Source organism: Dipodomys spectabilis, unplaced genomic scaffold (genome assembly GCF_019054845.1).
Source record: "Dipodomys spectabilis isolate Male_0828 unplaced genomic scaffold, ASM1905484v1 ptg000583l, whole genome shotgun sequence".
Lineage (NCBI taxonomy): Eukaryota > Metazoa > Chordata > Mammalia > Rodentia > Heteromyidae > Dipodomys > Dipodomys spectabilis.
Window position 1 is genome coordinate 5,275,691 of NW_024871260.1, and position 11,001 is coordinate 5,286,691.

At 43.3% G+C, this 11,001-nt stretch overlaps 1 pseudogene; it reads left to right on the top strand.

Moving 5' to 3' along the window:
• The first annotated feature begins 5,554 nt into the window (after positions 1-5,554).
• LOC122100536 lies at positions 5,555-5,624 on the top strand (annotated as a pseudogene).
• The last annotated feature ends 5,377 nt before the right edge of the window (positions 5,625-11,001 follow it).

Sequence of the window (11,001 nt, forward strand, 5' to 3'; positions counted from 1 at the left end):
AGCCCATGGTGTGGAAATACTCCAGTGCACATTCATGTGGTATTCTCTGTGTACAATCACCCGCCAAGAAGTCCTTAGGTTGCTTCTGGCTTCTTTGACTATGGTGAACAATGTTTTATGAACATAGGTGTGTCTGTCCCTTCCTTCTTCTGTTGGCATACACTTGGGAACTAGAGGTGTATACCACCTCCACGCACCACCATTTGGGGACCAAGCCTCTGCTCTGTAAACCTCCGGGACACTCTAAGCACATCACCTCTTAGAATCTAGCACAATTAGTCCTTATCATTTTTGTCACTTTAATAAATTTGAAATCGATTTTGATCCACTTTTCCCTAATCACCAGTGTTGGGCATCTTCTCCTTGTACCTTTCATGATATCCACAGGGCCTTTTGTGACCCTGGATGCATTTTGACCAATTTTTACCATGTGTGTTATTGTTACCTTCAAATAGTTTTTACAGAAGAGTTTTGATTTAACGAGTCCATTTATGTGCACAGCGTATCTTGTACAAGCATTCTCCCTCCATCAGTTTCATTTCTTCCAACTATCCCAAACCCACCTATATCATTCAGTTTCCAAGTTCCATTTTCACATACATATATTGAGACTGATATGTACATCCTCCCACCATTCTTCTCTCTATTCACTTCCCCTACCATTAGCATCCACATGCTCTAGTCAAGACACATTTCAGTTTCCTGATATTCATTTTTGTTAAACTATTAGCTTTTTGATGGGGTTATGCCATGGAATCTCACTCCAGCCTATACCATACTTTAGTCAGTTTGGTATGGCATACACACACCCACACCCACACCCACACACATATATTTATATATATGTTTATGCTCTAGATATATGTCATGCTAGCTTATACCATACTTTAGTCAGTTTTGTATGACCAGTATGTTTGTTTTAGGTGTAAGATCCACATGTGTTCTATGCACTAGTGGCTCATGCCCATAATTCTAGTCACTTGGGAGACTGAGGACTGATTGTAGTTCAAAGCCAGTCAGGCAAGAAAATCTGTGATATTTTATCTCCAATAAACCACCCAAAAGCTAGGAATGGAGCTGTATCTCAAGTGGTAGAGGGCTATCCTTCAGTGAAAAAAATAAGGGACAGCACCCTGAATTCTAGACCCTGTACTGGCAACAAAAAAAAAAGTTTAAAAAGATTTACATATGAGAGGCGACATGAGCTCCTTAGCTTTCTGAGCCTGGTTGCTTCACTTCAGATCCATCCATTGCCCAAAAACAACAAAAAATTCTTCTCTCCGTCTGTCTGTCTGTCTGTCTGTCTGTCTGTCTGTCTGTCTGTCTGTCTGTCTGTCTGTCTCTCTCTCTCTCTCTCTCTCTCTCTCTCTCTCTGTGTGTGTGTGTGTGTGTGTGTGTGTGTGTGTGTGTGTGTGTGTGTGTGTAATGGTCCCAGGACTTAACTCAAGGACTGGATACTATCCCTGAGCCTTTATGCTCAAGATTAGCATTCTACCACTTGACTCATCTCTGCTTCTGGCTTTTTAGTGGTTAATTGAAAAAAAGAGTCTCACTGAGTTTCCTGCCCAGGCTCCCTTTGAATCACAAGCAGCATCAGATCTCAGCCTTCTGACTAGCTAGTATTACAGATGTGAGCACCAGAACCCAGAAGAAGTATATATGATGTTACTTTTTCTTTTTCTTTTCTTTTTTTACAGGAGTCTAAAGTTCCCTGAGTCTCATAAAAAAAGGCTTTACGTTTAGACTCTTGACCATTGTTGGAACTTTTAAAACTTTGGACAGTCTTAAGGTTTTGCCTTTTGAGAGGAACATGATCCTGAAGGTCCAGGGGCAGAATGTTATACCCTTAAAATGAAATATCCCCCAGCAGCTCATATTTTCAAGACATACTGCCCAACTAATGCTGCTATTTTGTGAGAGTATGGAAACTTTGGGAGGGTGGACTGTCTGAAGGAAGTAGGTTAAGGCGGGGGGGGGGTGTTGAAGGTTATACAGGGTCTCCAGTTCCCTCTCCTTTCTCTGCTTCCTGGCCTTCGTGATGTGGGCTGCTCTACTCTACCCCATCCTAACTATGATGAACTAACAGCTCTAATACCATGAGCCAAAACAGACAATTCCTTCCTTTGTTCCTGCAAAGTATTTGGATATAACTACACAAAAATGACCAATGCAAGTACCTCAGCAATACATGATGATTGGGCTTCCAAAAGATGGTACTGACAGATCCAAATGCTGACTTTGTTTTTTTACTCTAGATCAAAGCTTCTCAAGTTTTACAGAGCACAGGAATTTCTTAAGGATGTTATAAAGTATAAATTCATATTTAACAGCTCTAAGGTAGGCCTGAAGTTCTGCTGGTCAACAAATCATCCTTGGAGGAGAAAGGTATTAGCTTACTTCTGAACTCAAATTTGAAATAGAAGTAGAATGGCAGCCATATTTCAGCATCTTAGACAACCCAGCTTTATCATAGAGCTGGTATAGTTTTCAGATATCAAAACAATATTTTGGAGGATCTAAGTATCTTGTCTGTCCCCACTAGCTCCTTTATATAATTTGGATTACTGATAGAATTATGTATCTATACAGAAGTCTGCTTCAAAGGTGTTTCTGAAAACCAGTACCTCCAGCTAACAACATTGTTTGTTCCTTGATTACATAGTCCTTCTTCCTCCTTCTCCTTCTTCTCCTCTTCCTCCTCCTGCTCTAGCCTCTTCTCCTCTTCCTCCTCCTCCTCCTCTTCCTCCTTCATTTTTTTTTTATTTTTGGTTGGTTGTGGGGCTTTACCTTTTTTTTCAAGGTGGTGTTCTAACACTTGAATCATACTTATTTTTCTGTTTTTTTTTTATGGTTAATTGGAGATAAGAGATTCATGGTCTTGTCTGCACAAGCTGCCTTCAAACTGCAATCCTCAGATCTCAGTCTCCTAAGTAGCTAGGATTACAGGCTTGACCACTGGTTTCCACTATTACTGTAAATAGGTCTTTAAGAAGAGATTGCCCTACTAAAACCCCAACTTTTAGCTCAGTGCTTATCACTAAAGCACCAGGTTAGGAGAGCAGACTCAGGACACTCTCCCTGGACTGACAGCCCTAGCTCTTCCTCTTAGAACATTCATGCCACAGAACATGGGGAAATGAAGGCATGCATGTCATTAAGGAGATATATGGATTACACAAGCAGGTCACAAAGACAACTGGCACTTAGTAGGCACTGTATAAGATTCAGCTGCAATAACCAGTAAAAATAAACAGTATCACATCCACTTGATCTTGTGATATATCTTCTTTGTCATATATTAATTTGTTGATTTTTTATGTTCTTTTTGCCTGTCCTTGTGCTTCAACTCAGGATCTGGGTGCTGTCTCTGAGCTTTTGTACTCAAGACTAGTGCTCTACCACTTGAGCCACAACACCATTTTTGGCTTTTTGTGGTTAATCGGAGGTAAGAATCTCATGGCCATTCCTGCATGGGCTAGCTTTGAACCTTAAACCGCAGATCTCAGCCTCCTTTGTAACTAGGATTACAGGAATGTGTCACAGGCACCTAACCCTTTATATAATTTTGACACATTAAAAAATATTTGCCTTGAGCAAAGACACACAAACAAGAAATTATTCATCCAGACAATAAATAATTACAGAAAGAAAGGTGACTTTCAAGGCACTGAAGCTGCTCTTTCTTGGCTTCATCAAGATGTAATCGAAAGGAGTAACTACTGAGAGTTGAACTTTCAATTGAATTAAATTTAAGTCTATCTGAAGATTATGGCACTCAGGGTTGAATGTAGGGCCTGGGCACTGTCCCTAAGCTTTTCAGCATAAGACTTGAGCCATGGTTCCCCCTGGGGCATTTTTGGTGGTTGATTGGAAATGAGAGTCTCAGAGACTTTCTGCCATGGGCTGGCTTTGAACTACAATCCTTAGATCTCAGCCTCCTGAATAGCTATGACTATAGGCATGAGCCACTGGTACTTGGCAATTTTACATTATATTTAATGAAACTCTTGAAACTCAAAGCATTTTACATTTTGTGTACAGTTTAGCTTCACTGTAACATCCATTGGTGGTAATAACCACTGGGTTATGTATATAATATTACCAAAATATTTTCTACATTATGGGAATGTGTGTATTTACTTATTATCATTACTACAGATCATTTTCACATCTTGAGTTATTTGATGTTTGCAAAATTAATCACATCAAGCAGTATTTTCAATAACTCATGCTAATGCAGTCTGATTGTATTTCATGAATGTATTTAAGATTGCAACCTCTTAGCAGAAAAATGATCAGTAAAATATGTGAGACCTCTTATTATAAGGTCTACAGTAAATTCAGAAACAAGTGACCAGATAATATCAGCAAGAGACAACTTATCTCCATTTCAGCAATCCTAAAGCTGTTCTTAATCCTAAAACAAATAGCATTGGTTTACTTACAGTTATTATGGTCCTTTGTGATTTGGAAATTAAGATGCAATGCTCATAGGACAAGCCCTAAGAACTTGTATGCTAACCTTGCTGGAAGGAGAATAGGAATAAATGGGGAAGTGGTCTGAATCCAGAAGTCCAACGGGAAGACAATAGCCTCTTCTCTTAAGTGGATGGTTTTATGGTGGTGTAGTGGCAGCTTAAAGGTACCAGAGACAACATTGGTTTACCACTGTGCTTCACAATGTATGGTCTCTTGTATAGGTATTAATGTTGTTGAAGAAAGAATTTTCAGGTTGGTATGTAACTCAGTGGCAAAGTGATTGTCTAGCAAGCACAATGTACTTGGTTCAATTACAACTACCAAAAAAGAACAGACCAAAAAAAGAATCTTCTGTTGGCACTGGTAGTTCACACCTGTGGTTCTACCTACTTAGGAGGCTGAGATCTGAGGAACAAGGTTTGAATCGTGAGGCTATTATCTCCAATCAACCAGCAAAACGCTAATAGTAGAGGTATAGATCGAGTGGTAGAATGTAAAACTTGACAAAAAATGCCAAGCAAGAATGAGAGGACCTGAGTTCAAGCCTCAGTTCCAGCACAATTAAAAAAAAATCTTCAGAATCAGGGCACTGGTGGCACACACCTGTAATACTAGCTACTCAGAAGGTTGACATCTGAGGATCGAGATTTGAAGTAGGCTGGTCAGAAAAGTCCCTGTGAGATTCTTATCTCCAATTAGACCCTAAAAACTGGAAGTGGAGTTGTGGCTCAAGTGGTAGAACACTAACCTTGAGCACAAAGAGGCCCAGGGACAGTGCTCAGGCTCTATGATCAAGCCCCAAAACAGAAACAAAAACAAATCTTCAGAAAATTTAAGATGACTCTATCTCTATTAAGCCTGACTGAAAAGTATGTGATTGATGATGAATGACACTAATAACATTTAATAATAATACTTCTGATGAGGATTTATTCTGTGATGGCACTGTGATGATCACTGTATATAAATGATCTCATTCCAAATTCAAAGTAGCCCTTGAAGGTAGGGACTGTGATGTCTCCATTTTACAGATGAGAAAACATGGCCCAGAAATTTGTGTCCAAAATCAAAGAGTGTGCTCACTTCGGCAGCACATATACTAAAATTGGAACGATACAGAGAAGATTAGCATGGCCCCTGCACAAACTCACAGAGTTAATGGGTAGCAGGATCAGGGCTTAAATGTTGATCTGGGTAGAAAGTAAATTTTCTCCTTAAGTTGTGGTAAAAATATTTATTATTTTTCACAATGTGAAAATGTGTAAGTCAGTGACATTTAGCAATTCACAATTTTGTGTTACTATTGCATGATTTCTGGAGTATTTTTATTTCCCCTAAAGAAGACCTATTAAGGAGTAATTCTCCAACATTATATTGCCCCTAACTCCTGGTAGCACTAATTTACTCTGTCCCTACAGATTTGCCTATTCTACAGATATTTTATATCAGTGGAATCATACAATAAATGGCCCTTTATCTCTGCCTTCTTTTAGTTAGTACAGTGTTTGCAAAGTTAGCTTATATCACTGCATGCATCAAAACCTTTTATCCAACCAGGACACAGTGGCTCACTCCTGTAATCTTACTCAGAAGGCTGAGATCTGAAGAACACAGTTCAAAGCCAGCTGCGGCAGGAAAGTCTATGAGATTCTTATCTCCAATTAACCACCCGAAACCAGGAGTGCCAGTATGGCTCATTCTGGTAGAGCACTAATCTTGAGGGTAAAAAGCTCAGGGCAGCACTCAGGCCCTGCATTCAAACCCCACAACAACAAAAAGCAAGCAAGCAAGCAAACAAACAAATAAACCGAAAAATACCTTCTGGCCATATAATTTTTTTTCCACTATATTTTATTGTTAAGTTTATTTAGTGACAAGAAGGGAGGTAGGGAGTTTCCCAAGTGAGTTAAGTTGGAAGTTCGATACAATTCAGGATGTAGGTTTTCTCCATATTTATAGTTGCAATAAAGGGTTAGTTAGAGAGAAGAGTTTTTCCCAGACTTGTCTGCCCAGGCTGGTTTTGAACCATGATCCTGACATCTCAGTCTTCTCAGTAGTTAGGATGCTAGGCATACCACCTTACTCAGCTTCAATTTCTTTTTAGGTGTAAGAAAAGATTACCCTGAATTTTCCCCTCCAATCTGCTCTGCCAGATGTTCAAGGCAACCTATTCTTCAGCAGTTACTGGCAAAGGAATGGAAATACAATGAATGATGTAAGATTAATGAAGGTTGAGGCTGGAAGGAGCCCCTTTTCCCCTGTGTCCTACAGTCACCTGATGCCTGAACAAAATCCAAAATGTAAGGGAAAGTGATGGCTGTAAGATGGGGAAGCCACCAGTTGAGTGGGCAAGATTTCCTGTAGGAAACCCCTCTATCTCTGAGGTCCAGGCCTTAACTGGATATCTGAAATGACAAACAAAACCATCCAAATCACCAACCTCAACATGCCTAAGATAGAACTCATGGTCCCTTCCCACTGTTGCATTTAGTTGGGACGAGCATTCCCATTTCAGATGCCTATGCCGGCAAAAGAATTTTCACATCAGCTTTATCATCCATACCAAGTACTGTCCAAGTCCTGCTGATCTAGTCACTCTTACTTATATCTACTGCTACCATCCTAAATCCAAGTGACCTCATCAGTTCTTCCCTGGATACTCCAGTCTAGTTTTTCACAGCACAACTAGAGTGGGCCTTTCAAATATAAATTGGTTGTGTTTAAGGCACTGTTCCTGGAATAAGGACTAAAATTTGGTCTTTGTTCAATCATTTTCATCCCAGTCACACTGCTTTCCTTTGAGCTAAATAAGGTTTACACTCCATCCCTCCTCAAGACATCTGCATCTACCCCTTGTCACCTTTCCCTTTCACCTTAACCTTCATTTCCAAAGGAAAGCTTTCCCACACATCCTCATGGTCAGACCCTTGCACTAGGAGTCACATCCTCATGGCCATACCCTTGCCCTGGTAGTCACATCCTCATGGTCAGACCCTTGCACTAAGAGTCACATCATTAGGGTCAGATCCTTGCACTAGAAGTCATGTCCTCATGGCCGGATCCTTGCTCTGGGAGTCACGTCCTCATGGTCACATTCTTGCACTAGGAGTCACGTCCTCATGGTCGGACCCTTACACTGGGAGTCACATCCTCGTGGCCAGATCCTTGCACTTGGAGTCACGTCCTCATGGCCATTTCCTTGCACTAGGAGTCATGTCTTCAGGTTAGACACTTGCACTGGGAATTAGAAGAGGACTCTGTCTTTCTTTTTCCTCAGTATGCAGAATAAGATCTAAGGTTCATAACAAGAAGCAGCTGGTGTCTCCTCAACCACACACTAAATGCCAAGTACAGGGCTGTTGAATGGCTAAGTGAATGGGTAACCTTCACAGAAGTGTAGCGGACAAGAACGCACCCAAAGCTCCAAGGGGTTACAGGATGGCTGCGTCCAATGGGTCTGCAGCCCAGGTCACCTGCGCCCATCTGCGGTGGCTCTGCCCCTGGCCCGCCTCTCACAAACAGGCCGGGGGTGGGTCACAGAGGTCCCATGATGTAACAGCCTCCCAGCAAGTGATTGGGCTCTCTAGCACGCAGGCTGGGAAATGGGCGTGTCTCTGTGTGTTGATTGGCTATCTCACTGCGGTTGGGCGGGTAGTGGCAGCTGCAGGGAGGGACTAGAATGGGCCTGGCAGGGAGGGCAGAGGCAGGCAGCCTGGGTCCTCATCACAGGCTCTCCTGAGCCTTGCTTGCTTGGACTGCCCATGGCGGGCCCGCAGTAACCTCGGCAGGATAAGGGCGCCCTGGGGTGCCCTATGGTTGCCATCTGCACCGCAATGCAGGAGAACTTTGGCTGGGTCGTGGCCAACTGCTTCCACCAGCTGCTGGAGGAAGAGTGGGACCCATTCAATCTCTTGCGCTAGGCCAAGCTCTGGTGCCAACAGCAGCTGCAGCACCGCATGCATGACCAGGTGGTAGTGACGGCTCCTGGAGGCTGGGGTGGCCGAGTGTGGCCAGGCCGGAGCCTCAGTCCCCAGGCTGGGCATGGGCGGCAGCTGCAGGGAGTCCCAGAAGGAGCTCAAGAGCAACCCAACGCCTGGTGTGCCATGGCCAGGCAGACCCGGCTGGGTACGCAGGTAGGACAGGAGGGGCGTGGGGCTCAAGGCCGCCTGGCCAGCAGCCTGTACCCTCCACGTGAGTCCGTGCCACTGTGCACATCAAGGGTGGGCGCCCTGGAGGCATTGCAAGGGTCAAGAGCATTTATGGCCGCGAAGATTGCGCCTCAGGTGGCCCTGGAGTCAGGCAAAGTTGGGGAGTCGCGGGGCCTGTGCACAAGTCCAGAGCAGGCTAGTGCTGCCACCACCACCATCCCAGCCAGTGCACAGTGTGGAAGGGGACCTGCAAAAAGGGAAGGGGGTGACCTAGAAAGGGGGGAAAAGTGGAGGGTGGGGCGCGGGGACACGAAGGGTGCAGGGAGCGGGAGGCAGAGGACATGGGCAGGGCTGCAGTTCTCCAGTTTTCCAGCTGGCGCTGGCCTGGCAGCACTTGCAGTCCTGAATCACCCCTGATTGCTCTAAAACGGCATTCCTAAGCCTGTCACCTCCAAGCTTCTAGATGCCTCCTGCCTCATCACACCACAGCCTGGTGCAGGAAGGGGAAGGGCGCCTCAGAAAGCACTTCCACCTTACCCGCCCTGGCCCAAGGTGTCTGCACCTGCCTCCCCCTTCTTCCCTGATTGCTGAGTGAGGTGTGCTGTTGTCATGAGGTTACATGTGTAGTTCTCACTTTTGTGAGTGTTGAGGTTAGTTGTCACTGTTTTGAGTAGTGAGGTGAGGTGTGCAGTACTCATTGTTCAGACTGTTCTGAGTGTTGAGATTAGGTCTGTGGTTATCACTGTTGTGATTACTGAGGTTAGATGTGTAGTTGTCACTGTTCTGAGTGTTGAGGTTAGGTGTGTCTTTGTCACTGTTCTGAATATTGAGGTTAGATGTGAAGTTGTCACTGTTCTGAGTGTTGAAGTTAGGTGTTTGGTGTCAGTGTTAGGAGTATTAAGGTTAGGTGAGCTGCTGTCACTTTTCTGAGTGTTGAGGTTAAGTGTATAGTTATCACTGTTCTGAGTATTGTGGTCAGGTGTGCAGTTGTCACTGTTCTGAGTACTGAGGTTATGTGGAAGTTGTCACTATTCTGAGTACTGATGTTAGGTATGTGGTTGTCACTGTTTTGAGTATTGATTTTAGGTGTGCATTAATCACTGTTCTGAATGTTGTGGTTCAGTGTATAGTTGGCATTGTTCTTAGTACTGAGGTTAGGTGTGTAGCTGTCACTGTTCTGAGTATTGAGATTAGGTGTGCAGTCGTCACTGTTCTGAGTGTTGAGATTAGGTGTGTAGTTGTCACTGTTCTGAGTATTGAGGTTAGGGGAGTGGTTGTCGCAGTTCTTAGTAATGAGGTTAGGTGTGCGTTTGCCACTATTCTGACTCTTCTGAATATTCATGTTAGGTGTGCAGTTGTACTTGTTCTGAGTATTGAGGTTAGGTATGTGGTTGTCACTTTTATGAGTGTTGAGGTTAGGTGTGTAGTTGTCACTGTTCTGAGTATTGAAGTTAGGTTTGTATTTGTCACTGTTCTTAGTACTGAGGTTAGGTATGTAGTTGTCACTCTTCTGAATGTTGAGGTATGGTGTGCTGTTGTGTGTTCTGAGTATTGAAGTTAGCAGTGTGGTTGTCAATGTTCTGAGTATTGAGGTTAGGTGTGCAGTTTTCACTTTTCTGATTACTGATCTTAGGTGTGTAGTTGTCACTGTTCTGAGTACTGAGGTTAGGTGTGTACTTGTCACTGTTCTGAGTATTGAGCTTAGGTATGTAGTCACTGTTCTGAGTACTGAGGTTAGATGTGCAATTGTCACTTTTCTGAGTATTTAGATTAGGTGTGTGTTGGCACTGTCCTGAATATTGAAGTTAGGTGTGCAGTTGTCACTTTTCTGAGTACTGTGGTTAGATGTGTAGTTGTCACTATTCTGATTACTAAGGTTAGGTGTGTGGTTGTCACTATTCTGAGTATTGAGGTTAGGTGTGTGGTTATCACTGTTCTGAATGTTGAGGTTAGATGTGCAGTTGTCATTGTTCTGAGTACTAAGGTTAGGTGTGTGGTTGTCACTGTTCTGAATACTGAAGTTAGTTGTGCTCTTGTCACTATTCTGAGTATTGAGGTTAGGTGTGTAATTTCCACCGTTCTGAGTACTGAGGTTAGATATGTAGTTGTCACCATTCTGAGTACTGAGGTTAGGTGTGTGGCTGTCACTGTTGTGAGTGTTGAGGTTAGGTGTGTAGTTATCACCGTTCTGAGTACTGAGGTTAGATATGTAGTTGTCACCATTCTGAGTACTGATATTAGGTGTGTGCTTCTCACTGTTGTGAGTGTTGAGGTTAAGTGTGTATTTGTCACTGTTCTGAGTATTGATGTGAGATGTGCAGTTGTCACTGTTCTCACTGCTCTGAGTATTGAGATTAGGTGTGTTGTCACTGCT